This window comes from Tachypleus tridentatus, chromosome 4 (assembly GCF_004210375.1).
Source record: "Tachypleus tridentatus isolate NWPU-2018 chromosome 4, ASM421037v1, whole genome shotgun sequence".
In the NCBI taxonomy this organism is placed as follows: Eukaryota; Metazoa; Arthropoda; class Merostomata; order Xiphosura; family Limulidae; genus Tachypleus; species Tachypleus tridentatus.
Genome location: NC_134828.1, coordinates 122,611,875 through 122,627,751, shown reverse-complemented (window position 1 = coordinate 122,627,751; position 15,877 = coordinate 122,611,875).

The window sequence follows — 15,877 nt, the reverse complement described above, 5'->3', positions numbered from 1 at the left end:
ACCACCAAGCTGGTTCTGCTGCGGCTGTTCCATATGTCCGTTTAATCATTGTATATATAATACGAGAGTAAGAAAGAGAGTGGAGGTACAGCGAAACTGTGAGGACTGCGTGGTTTTAAAAACCTTATTCTGTGAACAGTGGAACAACTTTGTAATTAAAATATTGAAGATTCAGTCATTTAATTTTTATGTTCACTTGTCACTGTGTCTCTCTATAACATTCCAAAAGTATGTTTTGTAGAATTTAAAAATACGTGATATTACCTCATTCTTCCATCTAGCTCTCAGAGTTTCACGTAAGTATATATCTTAAAGTGATTCCTTGTTAAATACTGCGAATACAGTAGAAGGGAGTCAATTTGTCTTTGTTTCTGAATTTCGCGCAAAACTACACGAGGGCTATCTGCGCTAGACGTCCCTAATTTAGCAGTGTAATACTAGAAGGAAGGCAGCTGGTCATCACCATTCACCTCTAACTCTTGCGCTACTCTTTTATCAACGAATAGTGGGATTAACCGTCAAATTAAAACGCCCGCACGGCTGAAAGAGCGAGCATGTTTGGTGCGACCGGGATTCGAACCCGCGACCCTCAGATTAAGAGTCAAACGCCTTAACACGCTTGGCCATGCCGGGCCTAGAATTTTGTTTTCGTTTTGAAGTTAAGCACAAAGTTACACAATGGACTATCTGTGCTCTGCCAACCACGGATATTGAAACCCAGATTGCAAAGTTTTAAGTCTGCAGATATACAGCTATGCCACTGGAGAGCACGCTCAGAATGATGTAACACAATTTAACACTTAAACGTTTTTGTTAACACCAACCAAGAAATCCCAAAATATGGACAAAAAATCACATTAAATGATACTGCGCTTTAAAGACAATGTAACCCAATTTTTATTCCTTTGAGGTGAATAGATAATACAAAGACCGACAATTTTTCTCAGAGTTTTCAAGACTCTTTAAATGTGTTCTAAAATGATGGAGCACCACTTAAAGTGTCAAAATTTTTGAGAAAAATGAAAACACATTAAAATAGGTCGATGTTATATTCGTCAATTTAATAGTGTCGTAATTCAAACTGGTCTCGAGGATTGGTAGTTTGGAGTGTGGTTTTAATACAAGAACTCGTTAATTTCGAGAATTATATAACATAGCCTAAAGGTGAACCTATTTCTTGAAAATATGAAAAATAAAATATATTATACCATACGTTTGCAACATTGTATTTTACCTTCTGTAAGATGTTTCAAAACGACGTTTCTATTGGAAAATTAGTACTTGGATAAAATGTATCCAGCATATAATATGAAAAGTATCATTTCTTTATGGTGGCCACACTTTTTGGAACACTCTTTATGAAATAGCCGCATTCTTTACAGTTATGTATTAAACTAGAGTACTTTTACACTTTACTGTTGTTTTGAACTCTGCTAAAATACACTATATTATACGTTATTATTCTAGGTTAAATTGCACTGTATTATACTATATGGTATTATTAGATGCTGTTATAATCTATACTGCATATTATACCGTACAACATTACAGTGTACTTCTGCACTGCAAAATGCTACAGTGTACAACTTTGTGAATGCATAATCCATAGTAATATGACTATCCTATTATAGTGTATTAAATGGCGTGAAAAACCATTCTTCTGATGGTCTTATACACGAATTTAAATATGAAAACAAAGCTATAGTGATTAATTATTGTACATAACTATGCCATATAAACTAACCTATTAAAAACAGAAACTTAACAAAACGAGTATCCCATCAAGAAAGTGAAGAACACAAGAAAACTCGACTGAACCGGTCTAAGAGATAGTGTATTTTGATCTAAGACGTACAACTCTGACCTGTTTATTTTTTTCTTTCTATCAAACTCTATGTTTTTTATTCCTAGAGATAGCAGTTTTCAAGCTAAAACCAGATTTTTTATTACTGTTTTTAATAATAATGACGATAGTGCTTTTTAAACTTTGAGACACGAAGCTTATACTCTTAGGAAACGCCTCACAACTTTAGGTTCGTGAGATGACTGGGGTACGGTATTTAAATTTGCATTTATATGAAACAAACCAGATCCTTTATCCACTAGTCACTAGATTCGCAAATATGCCCCTTCTCCTAGAATATATTCAGAACAGTAAATATGCCAGTTAGTATCTCTACTGATGCCTATTCTTATTCCAATAGGATGTAAGAATTATTAAATAATTCTCTACTTATGGCCCAGATGTATAAATATATAATTAGTTAATCTTTAAGATAAGAAAAATTTTAAATATTTTTATCAAAACATTTTAAATCAACAACAAAGAAAACTCTTACGTATTCCGAGTTCTGATTTTTGAGCTTTTCCCTTACATGTTCACCCTCAGTTACTGGTTAATTCTTTTACAAATCACAGCTGTCTCTACCTTACATGTCCAGGTCCGGCATGTCCACGTGGTTAAGATGCTCGATTTTCATTCTGACGATCGCGGGTTTGAATACCCGTCGCACCAAACATGCTCGCCCTTTCAGCTGTGTGGGCATTATAAAGTTACGGTCAATCCCACTATACATTGGTAAAAGATTAGCTCAACAGTTGGCGGTGGGTGGTGATGACTAGCTGTCTTCTCTCTAGTCTTACACTGCTAATTTAGGGACGGCTAGCGCAGATAGCCCTCGAGTAGCTTTGCTCGAAATTTAGAAACAAACCTTACACGTCCCTTAGCACTTGTTTTCTTCACTTTAACGGTACATTTTTATCTATTACAAACCATAGCTGGTATTTTTTTACCTTATACATTTTTATATGCCACTCCATTGTCTTCTGCATTTTTATTCATCATTTTCTCATCTATTACCAGCTTTGATTGCACTTTTCCCCTCATACACTCTGTTTTTATCGTTTTAGTTGTTTCTTCCATATTTGCTATTCGTCATACCACTTACTTTCTTGTCTAACACTTGTTTATTTACTACTTTTTACATGATATTTCTCTTACTTGTTGATTCTTTATATGCTGCTGACTTTGGTTATTGCTTTACACCTTTTATATTTCTCACTTGAGTTGTGATCTCTTTACATTTTACGTTTTTAATTGTTAATTTCTGCTCGAATTCGTCTAAATGAACTATATCTCTAGTAAGTTGCATCCAAAACAGCTGGGGCATGTCAGTTACGATTTCTTGAAGGTTTTAACTTCTAAGTGAGCTATTATTAGCGTATATTTCTCTTGTGCATGTTTATGTGCGTATGTTTGTTTGAAACCTTATGCAGTTGTTTGTTTTGCATCTTATGACATGAAAGATGAAGATTATCGTTTGCTTCTCTATGGCAAATTATACACGTTGCAAAATATTATCTATAATATGTATAAGATATTTCTGCGTTCATCCGTCTTGGCCTTTCGACTAATAAAAACTATTAATCTGAAATCATTCTACCTTGTGCTGTAAAACGAAAATAACATTTTTTCATAAGTTATTTTAACATACTTTCCTGAGTAATTACGTCAATGTCCATTGTAAACGTTATTACAATTGGAATCATTAGAGTGAAATAAAACATAAAAAACAACACTTTTGTATATAAGTTTTAACATAGGTTTCTTTTGTCATTACGATAATGTCCACTCTACAAACTATTGCAATTGGAACCATTACTGGGAAATAAAACGTTGTTCGAATTGAAAACAACAAAGTGCGTCGTGTGAAAGAGAAAAACTGGGACAAAAGGAATTTTACAATTAAGTTGGAGAATTGGGCATGGAGCAGTACTTGTACACTGTAGTAACGATCTATCTCTTCTATATATTTATCATTCAGTGGTATATGTTTAATCAGACATCACTTGATCTACTCTATTGATTTTCTTCGTTTCATGTCAACATAACCTTCAAAGAAAATATATAAATTGAAACTTGCTGGTTGCAAAAGTATTCACTCATCTAAGGTGGAAGCACTTTTGGCAGAAATTACTGCTGTTAGTCGTTTAGGATAGGTTTCCACCAGCTTTGCACAATGGGACGATGTAATTTTTGTTCATTTTTCCTGGTAAAATTGCTCCAATTCTAACAAGTTTATTGGGAATCATTTATGGACTGCAATTTTAAAATCTTGCCATAAAATTTTCTGTTGAATAAAAGTCGGAACTTTGACTATAACACTCCAGGACGTTTACTTTGTTCCTTTGAAACCATTTAAGTGTGACTTTAGTCTTGTGGTTCGGGCCAGTGCCCTGCTAAAATATAAATTTTCGACTCAGTTATAAATTCTTGACTGACTCAAGCAGGATTTTCTTTAGGATTCGTCTATACTTTGCGCCATCTATCTTCATTTTAGTCCTGACAAGCTTCCCAGTCCTTGCTGGTTACAATCATTCCTATAACGTCATGCTCACCACTGTGCTTGACAGCTGGTATAGTGTTGACTGGGTTTTGTGCTGTGTTGGTCTTGCACCAGATGCAACGGTTATAATTTAGATCAGGAAAGCTCAAAACTTTCTGCCACATATCTGAAGTATGATCTAAATGCTTTGTAGCAAACTACATACGAGATTTAAGAGGAGTATTTTTCAATAATGTCTGCTTTCTTGCCACTCGCCTATACGGACCAGATTTGTGGAGAGATCGAGATATTATTGATGTATATGAACACTGACTTTTATTTCACACATGGAACTTTGCAAATCTTTGAAACTCACTGTTGGCCTCAAAGTGGCATCCTTAATCAGTTTCCTACTTGCGTGGTTACTTAGTTTGGAAGAGCGGCCTGATGTGGGTAGTGACTAGGTGATATGAAGCACATTCCACTTCTTGTTGATTGATATCACCTTACTCAAAAGAACTTTAGCGATTTTAAATTTCTTGTAATTTTATCCTGACCTGTGTATCTCTACGACTTTATTTCTGACTTTTTTGGAAAGCTCCTTGTTCTTCATGGTTGGTTTGTCGGATCACTATGGGAGTTGTGATTTCAATAGATGCATTTGCTCTGAAGCCAATGTAAACCATTTTGATTACACATAGACAAAGACTTTATACCAATTTTGTGATCTTTAAACTAATCTCTGCACTTGAACTGATTTAAGTTTGCCGTGGCAAAGAGGTTGAACACCTATGCAATTAAGAATATTCTAATTTTCTTTGAAAATCTAATTTACATTATAACAGCGTTTTTATTTTCTTAGCTTTCTCAGTTTGGAGTAGATTGTGTAAATTCTAAATATAGAGTCTCATTTAAAAGTTTCTTGGCTTTCAGCTTAGACGGCAACAAAACGTGGAAGCTTTGCAGAGGAAGTGGATGAATACTTTTGCAGAACACTGTAAGTACGACGTATTTATCATTCCTACTCTCTTGTATGTACCTTGTCTCTTCTATGTTCCACACCAGATTAATTAGTCCAGTTAAGTCAAATAATCAAATTTATGGAAACGATGTTCGATTACGCTTTCTATTGTTATGATATTTGTGTATCTCGACAATCATTTCTTATGTTTCGGTCTGAACAGCAAAGTATTTAATCTTGTATTCAAACCCAACGACATCTGCTACTTATATTATTTATGGAACTTATTGTCCGTTTTCCTAAAATAGAACCTTTTTCCAAAACCGCAGATAATTAATATTTTAGTGCATGTGGTTAATTAATTTTTAATTAATTAATTAAATTTTTAATTATATTTAACACGTACAATAATAGGCTTTATTCAACTCTCTGTCATTGGTATTACACATGCTACCATCTTTAATTACGTATAGTTTGGCTTCAAGTTAAAAATTGTTTTAACCAAACAAACATTGTATAAATTTTAACTACAATCATTGTGGTTTGAATTAGCTTACGTCAAAGTTTGTCACTTTATAATTTTATTACATAAACCAGTCAGCCTAACAATTTGCTCACAAACAACAATCTCTCCATCTCTCGTGCCTCCCAGTGGCTCAACGGTATGTCTGCGGAATTACAACGCTAAAAACCGGGTTTCGATACCCGTGGTGGGCAGAACACAGATAGCCCATTGTGTAGCTTTGTGCTTACTTCAAAACAACAACAATATCTTTCTCGTTTTTAGTTTCAATGAACCACCATGACTTCTGTGTACGAGGGCTGTTCAAAAAATACGCGGACTGACGTCATAAAACAAAATGTACTTTATTTAGAAGTTACAGGTCTGGGACTCCTTCAAAGTACTCTCCTCCCCAACGCACACACTTATCCCAACGGTGTTTCCACTTGTTGAAACAGTCCTGGTACGCTTCTTTTGTAATGTCCTCCAGCTCCTTCGTCGCATTTACCTTAATCTCGGGAATCGTCTCAAATCTTCTTCCTTTCAAGGGTCTTTTGAGTTTGGGGAAGAAGAAAAAATCGCAAGGAGCAAGGTCAGGTGAGTAGGGGGGGTGGGGAAGAACAGTGATCGAGTGTTTGGCCAAAAAACTCACGAGTTCTGAGGGCTGAATTTCGCAGCAACGCGGTGCATCTTCAAATTTTCGGTCAAAATCTCGTAACAAGATCCAACTGATATCCCACACTCTTCAGCAAGCTCCCTGACAATCAGACGTCGATTTGCCCGCACCAGGGTGTTGATTTTGTCGACGTGTGAGTCGTCAGTTGACGTGGAAGGACGTCCAGGACGCTTATCATCTTCAATGGACTGTCGACCATCCTTAAAACGTTCATGTTACTTGAAACATGCCGTACGCTTCATAGCAACATCACCGTAAGCCGTGTTAAGCATAGCAAAAGTTTCAGTCGCAGATTTTTCAAGTTTAACACAAAATTTCACAGCAAGTCGTTGCTCCTTCAGGTCATTCATTCTGAAATCCGCCAAACGAAAAAATCGCACTTCACTTAAAACCGCGTAGCTAATACACAAATGAAGATATCTGCAATCGGGAAATGGCGTCGTAATCAGCTGATATGTGCAAACCTAGCGACACCAAGCGGATTCCCCTGGAATCAACTGGAGCCGCGCAATTCAAACAGTCCGCGTATTTTTTGAACAGCCCTCGTATACGCCGTGTGCTACCGCTTTCTTTCTGTAATCGAAAAACCTTTCTTTCCACAGATCATTTGCCCACCAATTGAAAACAGATGGATTAGATTATAATATACAAATATATTTGTAAAGCTGGGATTAGTAATAACATGGCCTTGATATATGTCATTTATATCTTTCTTATTTTCTTTTACTAATGTTTGAAAGAACAATATCTACAGTTTAAAACTTTCGCAATATTAATGTTAGGGCTTCTGAAATCATAAAAATAACTAAAGTAGTTTGTTTGTAATCCATCATAAAGCCATGCATTGAGTTATCTGTGCTCTGCCCATTCCCAATATTGAACTCCAATTTCTGGAGTTGTAAGTTCTTGTACATTTTACTTTGACACACTATTATGCAACTGTTGCTTAATTTTGTTTGTGTTCATGTTCCATGAAGCTTGTTAAATCAGTGTATTTTCAGAGTTATGTATTGGTAAGACACCAGAGTACTTTTAAACTATTTGTACTAAGTAACTTTAGATCTCTATAATAGTTAAATAGATTTACAAAAGTCACCTCAGATGGTTTGGTTTTTGGAATTTCGCACAAAGCTACTCGAGGGCTATCTGTGCTAGCCGTCCCTAATTTAGCAGTGTAAGACTAGAGGGAAGGCAGCTAGTCATCACCACTCACCGCCAACTCTTGGGATACTCTTTACCAACGAATAGTGGGATTGACCGTAACATTATAACGCCCCCACGGCTGGGAGGGCGAGCATGTTTATGTGACTCGGGCGCGAACCCGCGACCCTCAAATTACGAAGCGCACGCCTTAACGCGCTAGGCTATGCCAGGCCCGTCACCTTAGAGCTCTCTATAGTTGACACTGTAATCACTTCATAGCAACACTTTGGAGTTCTAATGTTAGTCACTTTAAAGCTGTTTGTGGTAGTAGCCACTTCAGGTTCATTCGTAGTAGTAATCTTAGAAATCTGTATTACCTAATTCAGTATCTTCTCAGCAATTAGATTAGACTTATTTCCTTGACAAGCAGATGGTTCGGCCTCTTTACTTTTGTCATATTAGATATTTTGTATTGACCAGTTTAGTCTCCTCACAATAAACTATGTTAGTTACACCTGTTGCAGTGATGTAAGATGTCTCAGCTGTTGAATTTGTTTGTTTGTTTGTTTGTTTTGGAGTTTCGCACAAAGCTACTCGAGAGCTATCTGTTTTAGGCGTCCCTAATTTAGCAGTGTAAGACTAGAGGGAAGGCAGCTAGTCATCACCACCCACCGCCAACTCTTGGGCTACTCTTTTACCAACGAATAGTGGGATTGACCGTCACATTGTAACGCCCCCCCAGTTGGGAGGGCGAGCATGTTTGGCGCGACCGGGATGCGAACCCGCGACCCTCAGATTACGAGTCGCACGCCTTAACACGCTTGGACATGCCGGGAAGGACTGAGAGTTATTTAAAACAAAAATGACAAAATCATGTTCAACCACAGATTTATTCAGGTTCCGTTTAACGTATTATTTTCAGAATATGTGTGCAAAGATAACCACTAATCACTCACAGCCCAAGACTAATTAATCGAGACGTGAAAATAAATTAGCAAACTAGCATATCAGTCAAACGCAGTTTTATCCTATTTACGTCACAGTCTCCTTATATAGATCAGCAATTTTTGGTAGTTATAAATCCACCACAGAGACGAAGGGTTGAAAGATATAGTCCGCCCTCAGCTGGAGCTTCATAGACTAAGATATTCCTGGATAATTTAAAGGATTACCGAAAGATGTAATTGAACGACAGTTGGATGAGCACTTTGATGCACAGGTCTAATAAAAATGATAGGTAAACACGAATCTTAAGATATGAGTTTAGAGGGATAAGATATTTGGTAAAGATAGAAGTGAAATTCAGATCTTATAATGATCATATTTGTTATATTACGGTCTGGTGTAAAGAACTTTCTTAAAAAAACTATAAAGCTAGATTTAATACAAAATAAACATCGTTCATCTGTTGTTACATTTTTTATTATAATTTCTTTCTCCGTTTGTTTTCCTTAAGAATGGTATTATCATCTGTCTTTCCCGAGTATTATATTGTTGTAAGAGTTTTTGTTTTTGAATGAGTTATTTTGAAATATCTGGTAAAGGAATAATATAAAGTTCAGTCCATGTAATGATTGAAATAAACAACAACAATTTTTTAGTATTTCTTCAGTTTCAAGTTTCAGCTTTTGTGTAATCAAATAAAAAAATGTAATTATTTGTTATCTCTATTTGATTATATTGAATTAAGTGGTTAACAGCAACAGAAAACTGGGTAAATTACTACTTATCTAACCAACAGAGTTTTAACAGTTTAACTCAATAACTAAACTCTCATTCAAGTCTAACCTTTTACCAGGAAATTCAATACATAGCTCAAATTGTTTTTTAAGATTTGGAGAACGTTCCAGATAAAGTATCGACCATATTGTTACGTTAAAAGTTTTCCAGGCTAAACAGCAATACAGCTTTCGAAAAACTATTGGTCTTATAAGCCTTTCAACATCTAAAACTTTTAATTTTCATGTCAGAGAAACTTGTATTTCTGGGCAGGAAGGCAGAGGGTTTAAATCCTCCCCCCCCCCTTCTATGCACGTCAGTGACATACATGAATTATACACGTTAAGTTAACACATAGACTAAAATTGCATTTAAGAACTGTTGAGCAAAACGTTGCAATTAAGGGTTGTTGTTTTTTCTTTTAATTAATTGGCATTTTAACAAAAGTTTTCCTCGTCGAAGTTTTTTTATGTACTGCTTTACCAACAGATACTCTTTTAAACCGTTTTCAAGAGATAAAAATTTGTTGTTCTTTCTTTTAATTAACTGGCATTTTAACAAGCCTTTCACTGGTATAGCGGTAGTCTACTGATTTACAACGCTAAATTCAGAGGGTTCGATTCCCCTCTGTGGACTCAGTAGATAATCCGCGTTGGCTTTGCCATAAGAAAGAAAGAAACATCTTAACGAAATTTTTTCTTCAAACTTTTGTTATATACTCCTTTTATTAACAGGTATTGTTTTAACCATTTTATGGATTACTGAAATTAGGAAATCACAAATCACTGCCACATTACGTGACGATTGCTAACTATAATAACGTTGTGAAACAATATTTGATTACGTTCTTCGAAGTTGAAGGCAAAGTTCAATGTTATCAAAAGCTTTGTTGTTATAACTTATCAGCTTTCATTCTGGATATTCTTTCTGTTTCTAACGCATCTAAATAGCGTTGGAATTAGAGATGTCTAATTCTAAACTAAACCGTACATTGAAAGATACCTCTCGTAAACTGCAAATTATCTTAAAATAAACTTTGCAAAAACTTGTCATACTATTAACATTATTTGTGAGTTTACATATCTTGGTAACATACACAAGTATGTTAACATGGCAGAAGCTTATGATAAAAAGAAACAACCTTTTTATGAGAGGGGTGGAATGTTTTGTTGTTGTTTTAATTTCGCGCAAAGCTACACCAGTAGCAATATAAGACGAGAGGGAAAGCAACTAGTCATCACCGCCAACTCTTGGGCTACTCTTTTACCAACGAATAGTGGGATCGACCGTCACATTATAACGCCCCCAAGCCTGAAAGGTCAAGCATATTTGGTGTGACGGGGATTCGAACCCGCGACCCTCAGATTACGAGTGGAATGATAACAGATAAAAAGAAAACATCCTATTTTGTTCTTATTGATCGTATTAACATTTCAATAGCTAAAACTTTTTGTAGTTGTAAACATACAATATTTTTATGTTAGAGAAAAGGGGACTTCTCAGAAGGAAGACAGGGGTTTATGTTCCCCACCTCCCCTTCGTGCAATTAAATGAAGTATCTTACGATTTCTTAAAGTTTATAAAGTTATTAGAACATTTATAAATATTATTAGTCCTAAAATTCATTATAAGAATCACTCTGCTCTACTTATTTTTGTTCCTTTTTCACACTATCAGTTGGTTTACTGAAGATTTAAAATTACAGATGTCAAAAAGTAGTATTAAAGATCTATGTTTGTTATATCAGGCCTCCTTTCACTCAATACCTGGTTGGTCTCATTGCTTTGTCAGCTTCCGACATTTAACACTGTAACATTTAATTTTCTGCACTACATATAAATAGCTTTTCTGATGGACAATAGTCCAACTCGTAAAACGAACTCTTCCAGTTAAGGCCTTCTGGGCAGTGACTTGTGACAGATAAAAGATAGAACTGAAATGCTGTTTTACACACTTCTGATATGAAATCCGTAACTGGTCGATTAAAGGAATTTATGAAAGAAAACGCATGCACTCTAACATTATTTTTATCAAACATTTAACGCTTATTGGTTCCATTACTTTGCTAGCTTTCGGCGCTTAACAGCATAGTATTGATTACTGCTGTTTGACTAGACGGACATATTCAGCAATACGCAAAGTGCTATTGCCAGGCTGTGCTAGTACTAAGCATTGGGAACAAGTGCTGAAGTCGTAACTGTTACTATAAAAATATTGGAGGTTGTCCATAACTGTAATCGATCTCACACGTATACAAAACGTATTTGTATTCTACATTTATGGCAAAACTATTAAGGCTTTCTGCAATTTTTTCCAGTTTTGAACTATTAACTAGAGAAAAGAAAGCCAGTCATCACCTTACCACCCGCCAAACACTATAATAGATTGATTGCCACTCTTATAACGGACCCACAGATGAAAGAGCGAATAACATTTTGTGGTATCTTACGATTTTGAATCTGCTCGCTAGCTATGTAATCCAGAGCTCTACCACAAGTCCAATCTGCTCCTACAAGAATACAAGACAACATTTTAAGGCCTTTTAAATATTTACACATCAACAAGTAAAATCACAATCTAGAGCAGTGTATTACATAGATTTATAAGATTTAAATATAACCATTAAATGACACACACTATTTATATCAGAACAAGAAACAGGACATCATGAACTTTATATCCTACAATAGATCTCTTTTTTTCAGTTCCAGGTGTAGGACAAAGATAATTTATAAAAGATTTCAAGTAAGCAAAATTTTAAAAAACAAAGGCTCTAGTAATTAACATAATTCTTTCATTCAGTGTGTCACTAGTAATGTGAAAACTGTTTCTTTGGTGTACTTTAAGCCAGTTTGTTGTAATTTTTAGCACATTAGTGTCTGGTCTTCCACTTACATCTACGGTCAGTTCGACCGGCCTCGTAGCGAGATTATACAATAATCAAGACTGTTTTAACTCAAGTTGTTTTTTCTCGTACGTAAGTCATATTCTCTTACTTACATTACTTTAATGCCTACTCTGATATGACCATGATATTATGATAAACAAATTGCATGCTAGCAGTCAGAAAGGTATGGTTTCCAACTACAGTAATATTAAAATCAAGTATGTATTTTACAGTGTAGCGTAAAAGTTTAATATTGAAAATCATGTAGGGATTATATATATATACACTGCTGGCCAAAATCTTAAGACCAATGAACATAAAGAAAAAATATGTATTTTGCGTTGTTAGACTCAACCACTTATTTGAGTAGAGCTTCAAAAGATGAAAATAAGAAAAGGGAAAATAAAAATAAAAAACTTTTTAGCATTTAATAGGAAAAATGTGAACACTATGAATTAGCCTAAATACTAGCTGGTCAAAAGTTTAAGACCATACTGAAACGAAGCATTAATCGGTAAACACGTAACGAAATAGGCCCGGCATGGCCAAGCGCGTTAAGGCGTACGACTCGTAATCCGAGGGTCGCGCCAAACGTCGCCTTTCAGCCATGGGGGCGTTTTAATGTGACGGTCAATCCCACTATTCGTTGGTAAAAGAGTAGCCCAAGAGTTTGCGTTGGGTGGTGATGACTAGCTGCCTTCCCTCTAGTCTTACACTGCAAAATTAGGGACGGCTAGCACAGATAGCCCTCGAGTAGCTTTGCGCAAAATTCAAAAACAAACAAACGTAACGAAATTTAGCAATTTGTGTTCAAGCATTAGTGTTGTCAACATCTCCCATTGACATCTCCTGTGTTACAATGGGTAAAAACATGGCAAAGGGTAAAAAGGTGACAGAGTTTGAACGTGGCACAATTGTTGAGCTGCAAAAGCAAGGCCTCTCTCAACGTGCCATCGATGGTGAGATTGGGCGTAGTAAAACTGCTGTTGCAAATTTCTTAAAAGACCCTGAGGGATACGGAACGAGAATTTCAAGTGATCGGCCCAAGAAAATTTCGCCGGCGTTGAGCAGGAGGATTCGACGAGTTGTTCGCAAGACACCAGCCGATCGTCGAACCAGATTAAGGCCCTTACGGACGCAGGATGCAGCTCAAGAACAATAAGACGGCATCTACGAAAGAAAGGCTTTAAAAACCGCAAACGTCTTCAAAGGTCACATTTTTTTTAGTATTTAATAGGGAATATGTGAACACTATGAAATTAGCCTAAATACTAGCTGGTCAAAAGTTTAAGACCATACCAAAAAGAAGTCCTAAACAGAATATGAAATACCCAACGACAGGTCTCAGTAGTGAGTTGCACAACCGTCATTGAGAATAATTGCACACATTCGCTTTGGCATGGTCGATATAAGCGTTTGCAAAAAGCTGACTGGAAATTTATTCCAAGTGGTGAAGATGGCTTCACGAAGATCATGCACTGTTTGGAATTGACGTCCATTTCTATAGGCTTCCTTGCCATTCACCCCCAAACATTTTCAATAGGATTCAGTTCGGGCGAAAACGCTAGATGGTCCAAAAGAATCAGTTATTGGCAGTACGGTCTTAAACTTTTGACCAGCTAGTATTTAGGCTAATTTCATAGTGTTCACATTTTTCCTATTAAATGCTAAAATTTTCCCCCCTTTTCTTATTTTCATATTTGGAAGCTCTACTGAAATAAGTGGTTGAGGCTAACAACGCAAAATGCATATTTTGGTTTTTATGTTCATTGGCCATGAGATTTTGGCCAGCAATGTATATGTATATAGCTGTATTATGCCTAAATTCGTGTTTGCATTCTTTTGGCACTGCCATCCGTATGTCATTTTACATTTACAAAATGTTTTATTACTTATGACTGAAAGTTAGTGTAGTCTGTGAATGTATATAATAAAATTTAATTTTGTGTGAATTGAATTTTTTAATCCTTCACATCATATATTATATAGGATTTGGCTCCCCAAACAAACCCGATTGAATAGTACACAACATATTGAGTATTCTGAATATCTGATATTAATTTTTTATTAGTTGGTTATTCCTTTTCACCCTTTACTTAAACTTCTGAAACGAATAACAGGTTTCTGTAAGAAAAGTAACCACAAGGTAATGATAACGTCGTTTACGCTAGAATTATGAGTTTTTGTTGTTGTTTTTCAATTACATCGAGTTACCACAGCTAAGCCATGGCATCTTTCACTTTCCAGAAACGCATAAAGTGGTGTTAGGTTTACTCTGACGTTATTGATAAACTAGTTGTAGAGTTATCTCGACCGAAACAACAAGAAAAAGAGTGGTGGGTTGGTCACATTCTGGTTTTGGAATCTTATCTGATGGTTTCTTGCCTTCTTTATGGAGTGATAACCATCTTTTAAAGTAAAACTCTTTGCCATTTTTTTATTTTTACAAGTATATTTGTTTTTTTGTAGTTAAGCACAAAGCTACACAATGGGCTATCAGTGCTCTGTCCATCACGGGTTTTAGCGTGGTTAGCACATACCACTGTGCCACTAGTGAGCGAAGAACATGTTTGTATTATGCCTATTTAGTACCTTGACTCTCTCTACATAAAGTCTACTGACTCTATGACAATATTCACGAAAAGTAAACAGTACTGTGTATCTGACGGTTATAAAATAATGTAACGTATATAGTCCACCGAATCTATGATTGTAGACTTAGATTACGGAGAAAGAGAAGCATTGTTTGGCTTGAATATTGATGTTAGATGCTGTTTTAGTTTTTTTTCATAGAACGAAAAAAATTAACCTTTTACTGTAAGTTAGAATCGTGTTGCGTGTTACAGGTGCATCACAACAAGAATAATAACAAACAACGACAACTTCGAATTAGAACTAAATGCTTTTTATCTACTTGCGTCTAAAACAATATTACACTTGGTATTCTGGATCTCGTTTATACTTAAACGTATGTTTTTTTCATGCAAGTTGTTTCTTGTAATCTTTAATTAATTTACTGATATAAAAAAATCAGAAAGTTTATTTTTCTTTCTAGTTGAAATATTATAGTAAAATAATATAACAAATCCAAAGTGTCTGTATGTTTTCTTTCATTTTATACTACAAAACATCGGCGTGCGTTTTGTATGGTATGTTACCACCCTCTCACATTACGCGATTTTTTTATGAAAAACAATTAATTTTAATCATATTCATTGTATTCAATGTAGTAATTTGTTTTGTTTGTTTTTTAGTTTTTGAATTTTGTGCAAAGCTTCACGAGGGCTATCTGCGCTAGCCGTCTCTAATTTAGCAGTGTAAGACTAGAGGGAAGGCAAATAGTCATCACCACCCACCGCCAGCTTTTCGGCTACTCTTTTACCAACGAATATTAGAATTGACCGTCACATTATAACACCCCCACGACTGAAAGGGCGAGAATGTTTGGTGTGACGGTGATTCGAACCCACGACCCTCGGATTACGAGTCGAACGAATTAACCCACTTGGTCATGCTGTGCCGATCAATGTACTAATAAGTGTTCACACCAATTTTAATATACTCTTCAAAACAAGAAACGCAAAAAAGGATATTTTTTTATTTTAAAGAGAAATATATGTAATAACGTTACAAGCTCAGAGTATGTGATGTTACACGTGTTAAG